This window comes from Ranitomeya variabilis, chromosome 5 (assembly GCF_051348905.1).
Source record: "Ranitomeya variabilis isolate aRanVar5 chromosome 5, aRanVar5.hap1, whole genome shotgun sequence".
Lineage (NCBI taxonomy): Eukaryota > Metazoa > Chordata > Amphibia > Anura > Dendrobatidae > Ranitomeya > Ranitomeya variabilis.
The window spans coordinates 610,106,424-610,122,178 of record NC_135236.1 but is presented as its reverse complement, the minus strand read 5'-3'; positions in this window follow the sequence as shown (position 1 = coordinate 610,122,178).

Sequence of the window (15,755 nt, the reverse complement as noted above, 5' to 3'; positions counted from 1 at the left end):
AGTATATTCCTATTAGGTATATATTCACCCTCGGACGCGCCCTGCTTCTTTCCGGCAGCCTTCCTTCTTAAGAATGAGCACGTTCAGGGCCTTAGATGACGTCACGGCTTGTGATTGGTCGCGGCCGCCCATGTGACCGCTCACGCGACCAATCACAAGCCGTGACGTAATTCTCAGGTCCTAAATTCCTAGAATTAGGAATTTAGGACCTGAGAATTACGTCACGGCTTGTGATTGGTCGCGTGGCGGTCACATGAGTGGCACGCGACCAATCAGAAGCCGTGACATCATGGAAGGCCGTAAACGCGCTCATTTTAAGCAAAGAAGGCTGCCGGTTACCAGCGGTGATGTCCAGGGGCCTCCGGACGGGTGAGTATATTAATATTTTTTATTTTAATTCTTACTTTTACACTTAAATGTGGATTCCGATACCGATTTCCGATATCGCAAACATATCGGAACTCAGTATCGGAATTCCGATACCAGATTCAGAAGATCGCCGACCTCATGGCCGACCCCACACAGGGGTCGGGTCGGGTTTCATGAAACCCGACTTTGCCAAAAGTCGGCGACTTCTGAAAATGGCCAACCCGTTTCGCTCAACCCTAGTGAAGACCAAAGAGCTGTTGAAGGACACCAGAAACAAAATTGTAGCACTGCACCAGGCTGGGAAGACTGAATCTGCAATAGACAAACAGCTTGGTGTGATGAAATGAACTGTGGGAGCAATAATAAGAAAATGGAAGACATGCAAGACCACTGATAATCTCCCTCAATAATACAGTGCCCTGTATGAAAAAGTGATTTTCCCAAAACCTAATAAATTGTTGGGCCACCTTTAGCAACAACGAACTGCAATCAGTTCAGTTCTTGGCGAGCCTCTAGGGCTTCAAAGTCACCATCACATGAGGTTCTGTCAGAACCTTAGGTTCAATGACATCTGTATACCCTTTCAAATCTGAGAACAGGTCCCAGTTTTGCTGCAGCAGTTCCAGGAAGGTTCTGCACAAGAGCATGAAAGGTCACGTGTCATGGCATGTGCCATCAACTTGTGTGCACATGTACAGAACCCTCCTAGGCTTCTTTAAAGTTGGAAGTCCTGCATCAGTGTGAGAGGCCCAGAGAACTGAGCATGAACGACATCGATCTGAAGATGCTGCGGGGATTAGAATTGTGACGGTGAAGAGCGGAGGGGACAGAAAGGTTAGCGGTAAGGTCAGTATAAGGATTTATTTTATTTTGTTATTCACATATTAAATTTATTATGCTCTGAAGTCTGGTGAGACCGGAGAGCATAATAAAGGGGTATTACATTTGTGAAGAATATCAAAAAAGCCGCGCAAATAAACTGATCAGGCTTTAAACTTTGCCTGATCAGCTTATCTCTTCTATTAAACATAAAGTGGGCAAGACTATTCAAGACTGCCGTTCTATATCAGGGGTGGGAACCTCAGGCTCCAGGGCCAGTTGCAGCCCTCAATGACCTTTTATTTGGCCCCTGAGCAGATTTTCAGGGACCACATTTTTGGGCAAGAAGCTGTATTTTGATTGCCACTAGCTCATTAATTTCTTCTTGCTCTGTTAGCACACACATGCAGTGTTCACTGCTGAACATTGAACAGCATGCAATGAAAGATTAAGTCCTGAAACCAGGCCAAAGTCAGGATGGATTTTGTGGGTGGAGTTTGCACGGCCCCGAAGGATGGTATAAATATCCAAACGGCCCTTTGCAGAAAAAAGATTCCGCACCCCTGTTCTATATGTTAGTTTTAATCCAGGGTATGTTGTAGTAAAAAGCACCTCTTAATGAATTTGTTGCATCTTTTAGCACTTCTACAGCGTGGACTGGGGTGCATTTCTGTGTCAACCTTTTTAAGACCTGAAGATTTTTATTTTTTGCAGCTATCTTTTTTGCTCTCATGATTTTAAGAGCCATCTTTTTTTTCTTTTTTCATTTAGTGCTTGTTTTAAGCAGGATAAGTCATAGTTTTCAGTGACACCACTCATTTTAACACATAATGTAATGAATAATGGTAAAAAAAACCTGGTAATTCTACTATCATTGAATTGTGTTGATTTTGTAACAATGTGTCACCCCAGTCGGCCTCCACAGACCATAATGTAATTAGGTCTCCCGTAGCATTTCTTGTTTTGCAGCTGGTAGGGTGCATGTGTGTCTTTGTTCCTCTCTGAAAGAGGTGTCCCCAATTCAAAATGTTACAGACTGGCCAGAAAAAGAGCTTCTGAGACCTTCTTTCACTCTTTGAATTTAATGAACCGAGGGGTATGAGTATCTCTACCCAGCCAGGAGGCTGAACTCAAGAAAAATGTAGAAACAAGTTTGGGTTCTGCATGTTGGTGCTATGTCTTGGAAGGACTAGAATCTGCTGTTGAGGCCAAATCCTGTTGTCACAACTTGGACAGTCAGAGACTGGAGATCATTTGCCATGTAGTATTGTCACCCACTTTGGATATCATGCTGGATAAGAGGAGCTATTCAGAAGGATCAATGTTGTATTTTCCTTGGTGTCAGATTACCTGATGGCACCCTCTGATTTCTTCCTTTTGTTGCGGCCAAACTGCAGAGTCTAAGGAATCATATCCAAGTTCAGTGGAATATTGTCCCAGTCTCAATAAAGATTTTTTTGATTGTTCACCCGTCTGCTGTCCCCGCATGCTCTGTCACAGTCTTTACGGCTTTCATTGTGAAGTAAAAGCAACCTGGCAATAGTCTCCTGGTCATTTTGATTATGGCGATACTAAACTAGTACTTTTTTAAAAATATTTTTGAAGTTAAAAAAATTCTAAACCTTTTGGTTTCTTAATGATGAACATATATTTTAATTGATATTATTTTGGGGTGCAAGGTGGGAGACAAGGTGTGGTTGTCTACCAGGAACGTATGTCTGAAGGTTCCTTCCGTTAAGCTGGGTCCTAAGTTTATTGGTCCTTACGAGGTAATTGAAGTTGTCAACCCAGTTGCCACTTACCTCCATCGCTTTGGATCCCCATTGTATTCCATAAGTCCCTTCTTAAGCCATGTGTACCTTCCTCTGCTGGGTTGCCATCCCCTAGGTCTCCTGTCTCGGTGGATGGTCAGACTGAGTATGAAGTTGAATGAATTGATAATTCTTGCAGGGTTTGCAGTTCGGTTCAGCACTTGGTCCATTGGAGTTGTTACGGTCCTTAGGAGCGATCTTGGGTTCCGGTGCATTCCATCAATGCTGATCGCCTGGTTCGGGTGTTTCATGCACATTATCCTGGAAAATCTGGGGGTCGGTGGCTCCCCCTTGAGAAGAGGGTACTGTTATGATCCAGTCTGGGTTTTGAGTCCTGTCTGCTCTGTTCCCGGACTGATCATGTCAAGTGTTAACTTTGCTCTGCCTCCTTCTGGGCTCAGGTTTGCTATTTAGCTGTGCTGCATCCTGCAGGCGGTGTCAGTTATATTTTCTGCCTATGGCATGTGCATCTATCTCTGGTTGGTCCTGCTGTGCTTTCTGACCTTGCCCATGTCTATTCTTCCTTCTTTGCCCATGCTGTTTTAGTGTTTCCTGATTGCTGTTGGATTTCATGGTGTTTGACTCGGCTTTGACTCTAACTTGACTTTGCCTCTGGTCCCTGGTACTTCTGCCTTTTGTCTGGTATTGACCCTTTGGCTTTCCACTGACTCTGTGCTTGTTTTTTCTCTTTGAACTGTATGACGCTCTAGGTTTTGACTCGGCTTGTTTGACTAATCTGCTGCCACCTGGTGGTAGCTTTGCTGCAGCATTGCATGTCTGCTCTTGCAGACTTTTTACTATCCTTCCACTCTATTGCCATCTAGGGGAAGTTGCAGTTACCTGCATAGCTGCAGCATGACACACTACTCCAGCATTATTGTTTTCTTTTATTTTAGCCCTGGAGTGGTGTTACTAATATAGGTTCCCTGACCCATTTTTATACTGTCTTGAGTGCTTTTCAGAATTTCTTTAATATCACACTGCCATCTTGTGACTCCAACTTCTGACTGACTGAAAGTCAGAGGTAACCGTCACAAGCTCTCAATATAAGTGTTGTGAATACCGCTCTTGGGCTCCCTCCGGTGGTTGTAAGTGGCATTTTTGTGAATTCTGTTCTTGGGCTCCCTCCTGTGGTTTTGAGTGGTATGGCTGCTTCTGGGATTTAGCATCAGCAGCTGTTTTCACTGATCGTCTTTCTGGCTCGGCTATATTAGTCTGGCCTGTTCTCTCATTCAATGCCAGTTGTCAATTGTTCCAGCCTGGAGTCATGGCTCTTTGGATTTCCCTGACACTCTGACCAGTTCAGCAAAGCTAAGTCCTTGCTTGTCCTTTTGCAGTTCACTTGTTGTGGACTTTGTTGTTCAGCACTTTCTATGTTTTGCTCATTTGTCCAGCTTATCAGTATGAACCTATTCCGCTAAGCTGGAAGCTCTGGGCAGCAGAGTTTGCCCTCCACACCTTTAGTCAGGTGTGGAGATTTTTGCATTTCTCTGCGGTGGACTTTTTCTAGTTTTTATTACTGACCGCACAGTGTTCTGTCCTGTACTAATTCTATCTAGCTAGAAGTGGCCTCCTTTGCTAAATCTTGTTTCATACTACGTATGCCATTTCCTTCTCCTCTCACAGTCATTATTTGTGGGGGGCTGTCCTATCCTTTGGGGATTTTCTCTGAGGCAAGATAGCTTTCCTGTTTCTACCTTTAGGGGTAGCTAGTTCTCCGGCTGTGACGAGGTGTCCAGGGAGTGACAGGAACATCCCATGGCTACTGCTAGTGTCTGTGTTAAGATCAGGAACTGCGGTATGTATAGTTACCACCTGCTCAGAGCTAGTCGCATGTCGCTCCTACATCACCAGACCATAACAGTACAACTGGCCAAAAATGAGCTGAATGCATCTCAAAAGAAGGAAAAGAAAAAGAGTTCTGCGCCAATGTTTTTTTCTTTAGTCTGTTTTGTCTTTTTCCTTCCTCTTAATCTCTGGGTGATTCAGGATTTGGAAGCGGGCATGGATGTTCAGGGGTTGTTTTCTCGTGTGGATCAGCTTGCTGCAAGAGTACAGAGTATCCAAGATTATGTTGTTCAGACTCCGGCCTTAGAGCCTAGAATTCCTACTCCGGATTTGTTTTACGGGGATAGATCTAAGTTTTTGAACTTTAAAAATAACTGCAAATTGTTTTTTGCTCTGAAACCCCGTTCCTCTGGTGACCCCATTCAGCAAGTTAAAATAGTTATTTCTCAGCTGCGTGGTGACCCTCAGGACTGGGCATTCTCCCTTGAGTCAGGGGATCTGGCATTGCTTAATGTAGATGCATTTTTTCAATCGCTCGGATTATTGTATGACGAACCTAACTCTGTAGAGCATGCTGAGAAAACACTTTTGGCCCTGTGTCAGGGTCAGGAAGCGGCAGAATTATACTGCCAGAAATTTAGAAAATGGTCTGTGCTCACTAAATGGAATGAGGACGCTCTGGCAGCAATTTTCCGAAAGGGTCTTTCTGAAGCCCTTAAGGATGTTATGGTGGGGTTCCCCACGCCTGTTGGTTTGAGCGAATCTATGTCTCTGGCCATTCAGATTGATCGGCGCCTGCGCGAACGCAAAGTGGTGCACCATATGGCAGCGTCCTCTGAGCAGAGACCTGAGCCTATGCAATGTGATAGGATTTTCACTAGAGCGGAACAGAGGAGATACAGATGTCAGAATGGGCTGTGTTTTTACTGTGGTGATTCTGCTCATGCTATTTCTGATTGCCCTAAGCGTATTAAGAGGGTCGCTAGATCTGTTACCATTAGTACTGTACAGCCTAAGTTTCTCCTGTCTGTGACCCTGATTTGCTCATTGCCATCTTTTTCTGTCATGGCATTTGTGGATTCAGGCGCTGCTCTGAATTTAATGGACTTAGAATTCGCCAGGCGCTGTGGCTTTTCTTTGCAGCCTTTGCAGAGTCCTATTCCCTTGAGGGGTATTGATGCTACACCGTTGGCCAAGAATAAACCTCAGTATTGGACTCAGCTGACTATGTGCATGGCTCCAGCACATCAGGAAGATTGCTGTTTTCTGGTGTTGCATAATCTACATGATGTTGTTGTACTGGGTTTTCCATGGTTACAGGTGCACAATCCTGTGCTGGATTGGAAATCAATGTCTGTGACTAGTTGGGGTTGTCAAGGGGTACATAGTGACATTCCTTTGATGTCAATTTCCTCTTCCCCCTCGTCTGATGTTCCTGAATTTTTGTCAGATTTCCAGGATGTATTCGATGAGCCCAAGTCCAGTTCCCTTCCTCCATATAGGGACTGTGATTGTGATATTGATTTGATTCCTGGCTGTAAGTTCCCTAAGGGCCGACTTTTCAATCTGTCTGTGCCAGAGCATGCCACTATGCGGAGCTATGTCAAGGAGTCTTTAGAGAAGGGGCATATTCGGCCGTCTTCGTCACCATTGGGAGCGGGATTTTCTTTTTGTTGCCAAGAAGGATGGCTCCTTGAGACCCTGTATTGATTATCGCCTTCTTAATAAAATCACGGTCAAATTCCAATACCCTTTACCTTTGCTCTCTGATTTGTTTGCTAGGATTAAGGGGGCTAGTTGGTTTACCAAGATTGACCTTCGAGGGGCATATAATCTTGTTCGTATTAAACAGGGTGACGAATGGAAAACTGCATTTAATACGCCCGAAGGCCATTTTGAATACCTGGTGATGCCTTTCGGGCTTTCTAATGCTCCTTCTGTATTTCAGTCCTTTATGCATGATATTTTCCGCAATTATCTTGATAAATTCTTGATTGTGTATTTGGATGATATTTTGATTTTTTCCAATGATTGGGAGTCTCATGTGAAGCAGGTCAGGATGGTATTCCAGATCCTTCGTGATAATGCTCTATTTGTGAAGGGGTCTAAGTGCCTATTTGGAGTTCAGAAGGTCTCTTTTTTGGGGTTTATTTTTTCTCCTTCATCTATAGAAATGGGTCCTGTTAAAGTCCAAGCCATTCATGACTGGATTCAACCCACATCTGTGAAGAGCCTTCAGAAATTTTTGGGCTTTGCTAATTTTTATCGCCGTTTCATTGCCAACTTCTCTAGTGTGGTTAAACCCCTGACCGATTTGACAAAGAAAGGCGCTGATGTGACAAATTGGTCCTCTGAGGCTGTTGAGGCCTTTCAGGAGCTTAAGCACCGATTTACTTCTGCCCCTGTCTTGCGTCAGCCTGATGTGTCTCTTCCTTTTCAGGTTGAGGTTGACGCTTCTGAGATTGGGGCAGGGGCCGTTTTGTCACAGAGGAATTCTGATGGTTCCTTGATGAAACCATGTGCCTTCTTTTCCCGAAAGTTTTCGCCTGCGGAACGCAACTATGATGTCGGCAATCGGGAGTTGTTGGCTATGAAGTGGGCATTTGAGGAGTGGCGACATTGGCTTGAGGGAGCCAAGCACCGCATTGTGGTCTTGACCGTTCATAAGAATCTGATTTACCTCGAGTCGGCCAAGCGGCTGAACCCTAGACAGGCTCGGTGGTCCCTGTTTTTCTCCCGTTTTGACTTTGTGGTCTCATAGCTTCCGGGATCTAAGAATGTTAAGGCGGATGCCCTCTCTAGGAGTTTTTTGCCTGATTCTCCTGGAGTCCTTGAGCTGGTTGGCATTCTTAGGGAAGGGGTGATTCTGTCTGCCAACTCCCCTGATTTGCGGCAGGCGCTTCAGGAATTTCAGGCTGATAAACCTGACCGCTGTCCTGTGGGGAAGCTGTTTGTTCCTGATAGATGGACAAGTAAGGTAATTTCTGAGGTCCATTGTTCTGTGTTGGCCGGTCATCCTGGGATTTTTGGTACCAGAGATTTGGTTGCTAGGTCCTTTTGGTGGCCTTCCTTGTCGCGGGATGTGCGTTCTTTTGTGCAGTCCTGTGGGACTTGTGCCCGGGCTAAGCCTTGCTGTTCCCGCGCTAGTGGGTTGCTTTTGCCTTTGCCTGTCCCGGAGAGGCTTTGGACGCATATTTCCATGGATTTTATTTCGGACCTTCCTGTGTCCCAGAGGATGTCTGTTATCTGGGTGGTTTGTGACCGGTTCTCTAAAATGGTCCATTTGGTGCCTTTGCCTAAATTGCCTTCCTCCTCTGATTTGGTTCCATTGTTTTTTCAGCATGTGGTTCGTTTGCATGGCATTCCGGAGAATATTGTGTCTGATAGAGGTTCCCAGTTTGTTTCCAGGTTTTGGCGGACCTTTTGTGCAAAGATGGGCATTAATTTGTCTTTTTCTTCGGCGTTCCATCCTCAGACAAATGGCCAAACTGAGCGAACTAATCAAACCTTGGAAACCTATTTGAGATGCTTTGTGTCTGCTGATCAGGATGATTGGGTGGCTTTCTTGCCGTTGGCCGAGTTTGCACTTAATAATCGGGCCAGTTCGGCTACTTTGGTTTCGCCTTTTTTTTGTAATTTTGGTTTCCATCCTCGTTTTTCTTCAGGGCAGGTTGAGCCTTCTGATTGTCCTGGTGTATATTCTGTGATGGACAGGTTACAGCAGATTTGGACTCATGTGGTAGACAATTTAACGTTGTCTCAGGAAAAGGCTCAGCGTTTTGCTAACCGCCGTCGGTGTGTTGGTCCTCGGCTTCGTGTGGGGGATTTAGTCTGGTTATCTTCTCGTCATGTTCCTATGAAGGTTTCTTCCCCTAAGTTCAAGCCTCGGTTTATTGGTCCTTATAAGATTTCTGAGATTATCAATCCAGTGTCTTTTCGTTTGGCCCTTCCAGCCTCTTTTGCCATCCATAATGTTTTCCATAGATCTTTGTTGCGGAGATATGTGGTACCGGTTGTTCCATCTGTTGATCCTCCTGCCCCGGTGTTGGTTGAGGGGGAGTTGGAATATGTGGTTGAGAAAATTTTGGATTCTCGTTTTTCGAGGCGGAGGCTTCAGTATCTTGTCAAGTGGAAGGGTTATGGCCAAGAGGATAATTCTTGGGTGGTTGCCTCCGATGTCCACGCCGCCGATTTGGTTCGTGCTTTTCATTTGGCCCATCCTGATCGGCCTGGGGGCTCTGGTGAGGGTTCGGTGACCCATCCTCAAGGGGGGGGTACTGTTGTGAATTCCGCTCTTGGGCTCCCTCCGGTGGTTGTAAGTGGCATTTTTGTGAATTCTGTTCTTGGGCTCCCTCCTGTGGTTTTGAGTGGTATGGCTGCTTCTGGGATTTAGCATCAGCAGCTGTTTTCACTGATCGTCTTTCTGGCTCGGCTATATTAGTCTGGCCTGTTCTCTCATTCAATGCCAGTTGTCAATTGTTCCAGCCTGGAGTCATGGCTCTTTGGATTTCCCTGACACTCTGACCAGTTCAGCAAAGCTAAGTCCTTGCTTGTCCTTTTGCAGTTCACTTGTTGTGGACTTTGTTGTTCAGCACTTTCTATGTTTTGCTCATTTGTCCAGCTTATCAGTATGAACCTATTCCGCTAAGCTGGAAGCTCTGGGCAGCAGAGTTTGCCCTCCACACCTTTAGTCAGGTGTGGAGATTTTTGCATTTCTCTGCGGTGGACTTTTTCTAGTTTTTATTACTGACCGCACAGTGTTCTGTCCTGTACTAATTCTATCTAGCTAGAAGTGGCCTCCTTTGCTAAATCTTGTTTCATACTATGTATGTCATTTCCTTCTCCTCTCACAGTCATTATTTGTGGGGGGCTGTCCTATCCTTTGGGGATTTTCTATGAGGCAAGATAGCTTTCCTGTTTCTACCTTTAGGGTAGCTAGTTCTCCGGCTGTGACGAGGTGACCAGGGAGTGACAGGAACATCCCACGGCTACTGCTAGTGTCTGTGTTAAGATCAGGAACTGCGGTCTGTATAGTTACCACCTGCTCAGAGCTAGTCGCATGTCGCTCCTACATCACCAGACCATAACAATAAGTCTTTGACACTCTGGCCTTGTTCTGGTTCTTACAGACATACACTGATCATAAAAATAAAGGGGACACTTAAACAGAGCAATGTAACTCCAAATCAAGCACACATCTGTGAAATCAACCTATCCAGTTATGAAGCAATAATGTTTGTGAATCAATTTTGCTTACTGTTGTGCAAATTGAACAGACAACTGGTATAAATGATAGGCAATTAGCAAGACATCCCCTATAAAGGAATGGTTCTGCAGGGGGTGACCACAGACCATTTCTCTGTTTTCATCCATTTTGGCTGTTGTTTTGGTCACTTTTGCATTTTGTCATTTCTCTCACATCTCGAGGTACAGTAGCATGAGTCATTGTCTACAGTACAACCCACATAAGTTGCTCAGGTAGTGCAGCTTATCTAGGATGGCATATCAATGCAAGCTGTGGCAAGATGGATAGCTGTGTTGGTCAGCACAGTGTCCAAAGCATGGAGCAGATACCAGGAGACAGGCCAGTACACCAGGAGATGTGGAGGGGACCATAGGAGGGCAATAACCCAGCAGCAGGACTGCTACCTCCTCCTACCGCAAGGAGGAACAGTTGGAACAGTGCCAGATTCTTGCAAAATGACCTTCAGCAGGCAACTGACATCCATGTGTCTGATCAAACTGTCAGAAATATATTAATGTTTTATTATTTGTTCATAGCTCTGGCTGGCACAACACTATATAAAAGCAGGAGATCATATAACCTCACAATTTGCTAGGGACATCACATAATGTACTGTCATAGCAGAAAGTATTGACACTCTTGAAATTATTCAAGAAACTGATGTTTTTCACCCAGAAAATGAATGCAATTACATATGTTTTGCTATACGCATGTTTATTTCCTTTGTGTGTATTGGAACAACAACAAAAAAAATCTGAAAAAAGACAAATTGGACATCATTTCACACAAAACCTCCAAAATAGGCTGGACAAAACAATTGCTGAAATCTTTCTAAAATTGTGGGTAAACAGCTTTCTTTCAAGCATGGGATGCTTGTTCAAACTCACCTGTGGCAAGTAACAGGTGTGTGAAATATGAAGATCACAACTTAAACCGGATAAAAAATGAGATGTTAACTCAATCTTTGCATTATGTGTCTATTATGTGGCACTGGATGCCTTGACTGTGTGCAAGGCATCATGAAATCTGAAGATTATAAAAGGATTTTGGGTCAAAATGTAGTGCCTGGTGTCAGAAAGCTGGGTTTGAGTCGAAGGTCATGGGTCCTCCAGCAGTACAGTAGCCATAAACATACTTCAAAAAGCACCCAGAAATGGATAGAAGCAAAGTTCTGGAGAGTTCTGAAGTGGCCAGTAGTAATGAGGGAGCACTGAAATGCTTGGATGTTCATTATTCATACCGAGCAATTCCTAATGATCGGATGCTCGATTTGAGAAATTAATAAAATGGAAGTCAATGGGAAATCTGATCTTTTTTTCCAGCAGATCTTACAAGTAGAGGCGAGCGAACCTTTCAAAGTTCGGTTCAATTCGCCAAACATTTAGACACTCACCGAATGGTTCGACAAACATATACAAACACCATTAGATTCAATGGGAGGCAAAACAAAACATATACACAACACCTTACGAGGTGACAGAAAGCTCCCCAAACAGCAAAACTTAGGGGAAAAGACCATGAAAAGTGGCATCAATTCACCCACAGTAGAAATGTGCAAATTGAACAGCAGCAGTCAGCTAGGGGCCATGCATGAGGTATCAAGGTCTGGCCCAGCATATACAGTTTGGTATTGATGTTTCAATGAGGAGCTGGTGGTTAAGGGAGCAGTGTAAGACTTCTTAACTGGGAGACCTGATACCTCATGCAACATCTCCATTTTTTTTTATTCCAGCCACACTCATATGGCACAAACATCAGTTTCATACAGTACTATTGGTAGAAAAATGAAAGGAAAGTAACACAGATAGTTGTCTGAAAGTAAGTACAGGTCTCTCTCTCCGGGAGCTCTATTACACAGACAACCCACCAGATGGAGACCCAACTTGGAGTCTCCACACTTCAAAAAATAATTGCCAGACACCACTAAAGTGGCATCAATTTCCACAGAGCAGAAACAGTATAATAGGCCTCTGATATACCTTCTATTACAGGCAACCCACCAAATGGAGACACAAATAGTTGTCACCACATTTCAAAAAATTGTTTGTAACATCAACAGCATTAGAAACAGCAGGCACAGAATCCACAAAATAGGTGGCACAGACTGCAATAACATCAGATCAATGAATGACACTAAAAATGACATCTTTGCATTGTCTGCAACTGGGGTCTAAAAGTCATTGGAGATCCATGACTTGTTCATTTTGATGAAAGTTAGGCGGTCTACGCTTTCAGGGGACAGCCGGATGTCCTTATCCTTCAGGACTCCACCAGCAGCGCTCAATACATATTCTGAGAGAATGCTGGCTGCTGGGCATGACAAAACCTCCAAAGTGTGACAGGCGACCTCAGGTCACTCTCCATTTTTGTAGTCAAAAATAGAAAAGGGACCAAATTCGCCCTGATGACATTGATACTGAGCTCTAAATACTCCTGCACCATTCTCTCCAGTCATTTACAACATGTCAGACTTGTACTCTCTTCTGCTGATGCACGGGCTGGTTTAAAAAATGTGAGAAATGACTTCCACAAATTGCTTATTCCACTACTGCTACTAATGTTTTTGCGATGATGCTTTGATTTTCCCTACGTTGGAAGTCTAGAACAGGGATGCACACTGTGTGCCTCACTGCTGTCTTGGAGAAAAACATTCTTAAGATTGTCTACAAGCATGAGCGTGGTCCTTTTCCAGGGGGGAAGCATCTGGCAAAATTTCCTTTTGTACCGTGGATCTAACAGAGTGTCAACCCAGTAGTCAGCACTATTTCTAAACCTAAGAATACGGGCATCATGTTGAAGGTAGTGCAGCAAGAAGGCGCTCATATGTCGGCCACTTCCATGAGATCCAAGTCCATAGTGTGTCAGTGGCAAGGTAACACTCAAGGTTGCTTCATCTATCCCCTCCCTCAACCATGGGCAACAGAGAGGGGATCATTATCCTCTTCATCTCCTGACTGATGACCAACTATCACCTCTTCCTCCTCATCCTCCTCAATCTGTTCCTCGGCTCTTGCACCTTCACTAACAGTTTTTCTGGTACCATGAAACTCCCTCAATCACTGAAATCCATCCTCCTATGGCACCAGGCTGTGCGACGACAATACAGAACTTAGAGATATTGTTCTCTTTTTCATATCCTGCTTCCACCTCTTCCTCTGGGACCACCTCTGGGACCACCACCTCCTCACGCAGACTATTCAAAGTGTGCTTCAGCATGCAGATGACCGTAATAGTGATGCTCATAACAGCTTTGTCAGTGATAACCATCTTAGCAGACATTTCGAAACTGTGCAGAAGGGTGCAGAGGTCATTGATCTTTGCCCACTATGCAAGCCTGATTTGCAGCACATCCATACTGCATTGGCCCAGGCTATGCAAAAGGACATACTTCACCAGGGCTCATCACTGCTACAATGAAGTCGGAATATCGCAAATCAAACAGTTAACTTGTTACAGACCTCGATGACCTGCGGGGTGCAATTGTTGGAAGTGAGCAAACAGCGATCTTGCTTTCTGCATCAGTGCATTCAAGCCAGTATAGTGGTGCAGAAATTGCTGTACCACCGGTTTGAGGAAGTGAGCTATGCAATGCATGTGTGTGAGGTAGCCCCAGTGTAGGGCCACCACAAGGTTTCCATCATTATTGCACATGGCCTTCCCTGGCTCCAGGTTCAGTGGAGACAGACATTGCTCTAACTCAATACCTATACAGAAAAGAAATACCAATATTAGATAAAAAAAAATATTGAAAAGCTATGAATACCAGAAACAAGCTATTACCCCAAAAAAGTATTAAAAAACCTAAATAATAAATAAATATTTTTTTTTATTCATAATAAAATCATGATTGCACCAAAAAATCATTATTTATAATAATACAACTCATACATAAAGGTGTACAAGGATTTTATTAAAAATAATTAAAATCACAAGAATTTTTTATTTTTTAAAAAGACAAATGCAATGTGTAGAAAAATGTGTAAAAGGGGATGAGGAGAAACAGACTGTATGGTGTATAATATTTAATAACAGCGATTAATAATTAATCATCTTTCAGGACATAAAAAAATATATATATATAAAAAATAAGTAAATGAGAATATATATATAATTAATGCCAAGTGACAATTATTAATACAAAAAATTAAGTGAATGAAATAAATAACCACAAATAATGCAATACACCAAATGCAAAATTAGTGATACAATAAACTCGTGAATTTTTAAAAAAGGCTGATGAAAACCAAAAGGTGAAGTGAATAAATAGATGTCCAAATAATCCGGTCCAATGATCAAGTGATCAAAGGACTAAAATATCGCTGGTATAGCAAACATAAGGCTGAAGTCACATAATGCCACGAATACCCACCAGTCTGAAGCTCCACTGTCCCCTGCACACACCACTCCAATGCACGTTTCGCTGCCGCTTCGTCAGGGAGTGATGTGTGTTGTGATTCGGTTCGTGGGCTCCCCCGGTGGTCTCTTGTGGTACTGGTGTCCTGCAAGCTTTGCCTTCTCAGTTCACCTGTTCCTATCAGGATGTGGGAGTATCCTATTTAACCTTGCTCCTCAGTCATTCTAATGCTGGCCATCAATGTATCCAGAGTGATTCTGTTGCATGTTCCTGCTCCCAGTTTTCTGCTCAGCTAAGTTGGACACTTTAGTCCTTAAGTCTATTTTTGTATGTTTTGTCCAGTTTGCACTTATGTGAATCTCTGCAGCTGGAAGCTCTTGTTGGGCTGAAATTACCACTCCAGTGGCATGAGTTGTCACATGAGTTAAGGTAATTTCAGGATGGTGTTTTGAAGGGTTTTGCAGCTGACCGCGAAGTCCTCTGTTGTATCTTTCTGCTATTTGGTTAGCGGGCCTCTCTGTGCTAAATCTGCTTTCATACTACGTGTGTCTTTTCATCTGCTCTCACCGTTATTATATGTGGGGGGCTGCTATCTCCTGTGGGGACATTCTCTGGAGGCAAGCCAGGACTGTGTTTTCTTCTACCAGGGGTAGTTAGTTCTCCGGCTGGCGCGCGGCATCTAGAGACAACGCAGGAATGCCCCCTGGCTACTTCTAGTGTGGTGTGTAGGTTTAGCATCGCGGTCAGCTCTAGTTTCCATCACCCGAGAGCTTGTCCGTTTATTCTATGCTTCTGATGTTTCCTTGCCATTGGAAACCATAACAGTATGGCCAGCCCAAATGTTTAATCTATAGGCTGAAGCAGGAGAGAAAAGGAACTGTGTGAAACCTTTTTTTTTTTTTTTTTCCTTCCTCTGAAGTTGCACTCCAGCTCTAATTGCAGTCTCCTGTTTTCCTCTCCTCTTAACCCCTGAATGGCTCAGACTTTATCTGTTGAAATATGGATCCCCAGAGTCTGGCTACCAATTTGAATAATCTTGCCTCTAAAGTTCAGAATATACAAGATTTTTTGTTACATGCTCCTCGGTCTGAACCTAAAATTCCTATACCGGACTTTTTTTCTGGAGATCGATCTTGTTTTCTAAATTTTAAATACAATTGTAAATTGTTTCTTTCGCTGAGATCTCATTCTGCTAGAGATCCTGCCCAGCAAGTGAAGATTGTTATTTCTTTACTGCGGGGTGACCCCCAAAATTGGGCATTTTCATTGGCACCAGGGGATCCTGCGTTGCTCAATGTGGATGCGTTTTTTCTGGCTTTGGGGTTGCTTTATGAGGAACCAAATTTGGAGATTCAGGCTGAGAAAGCCC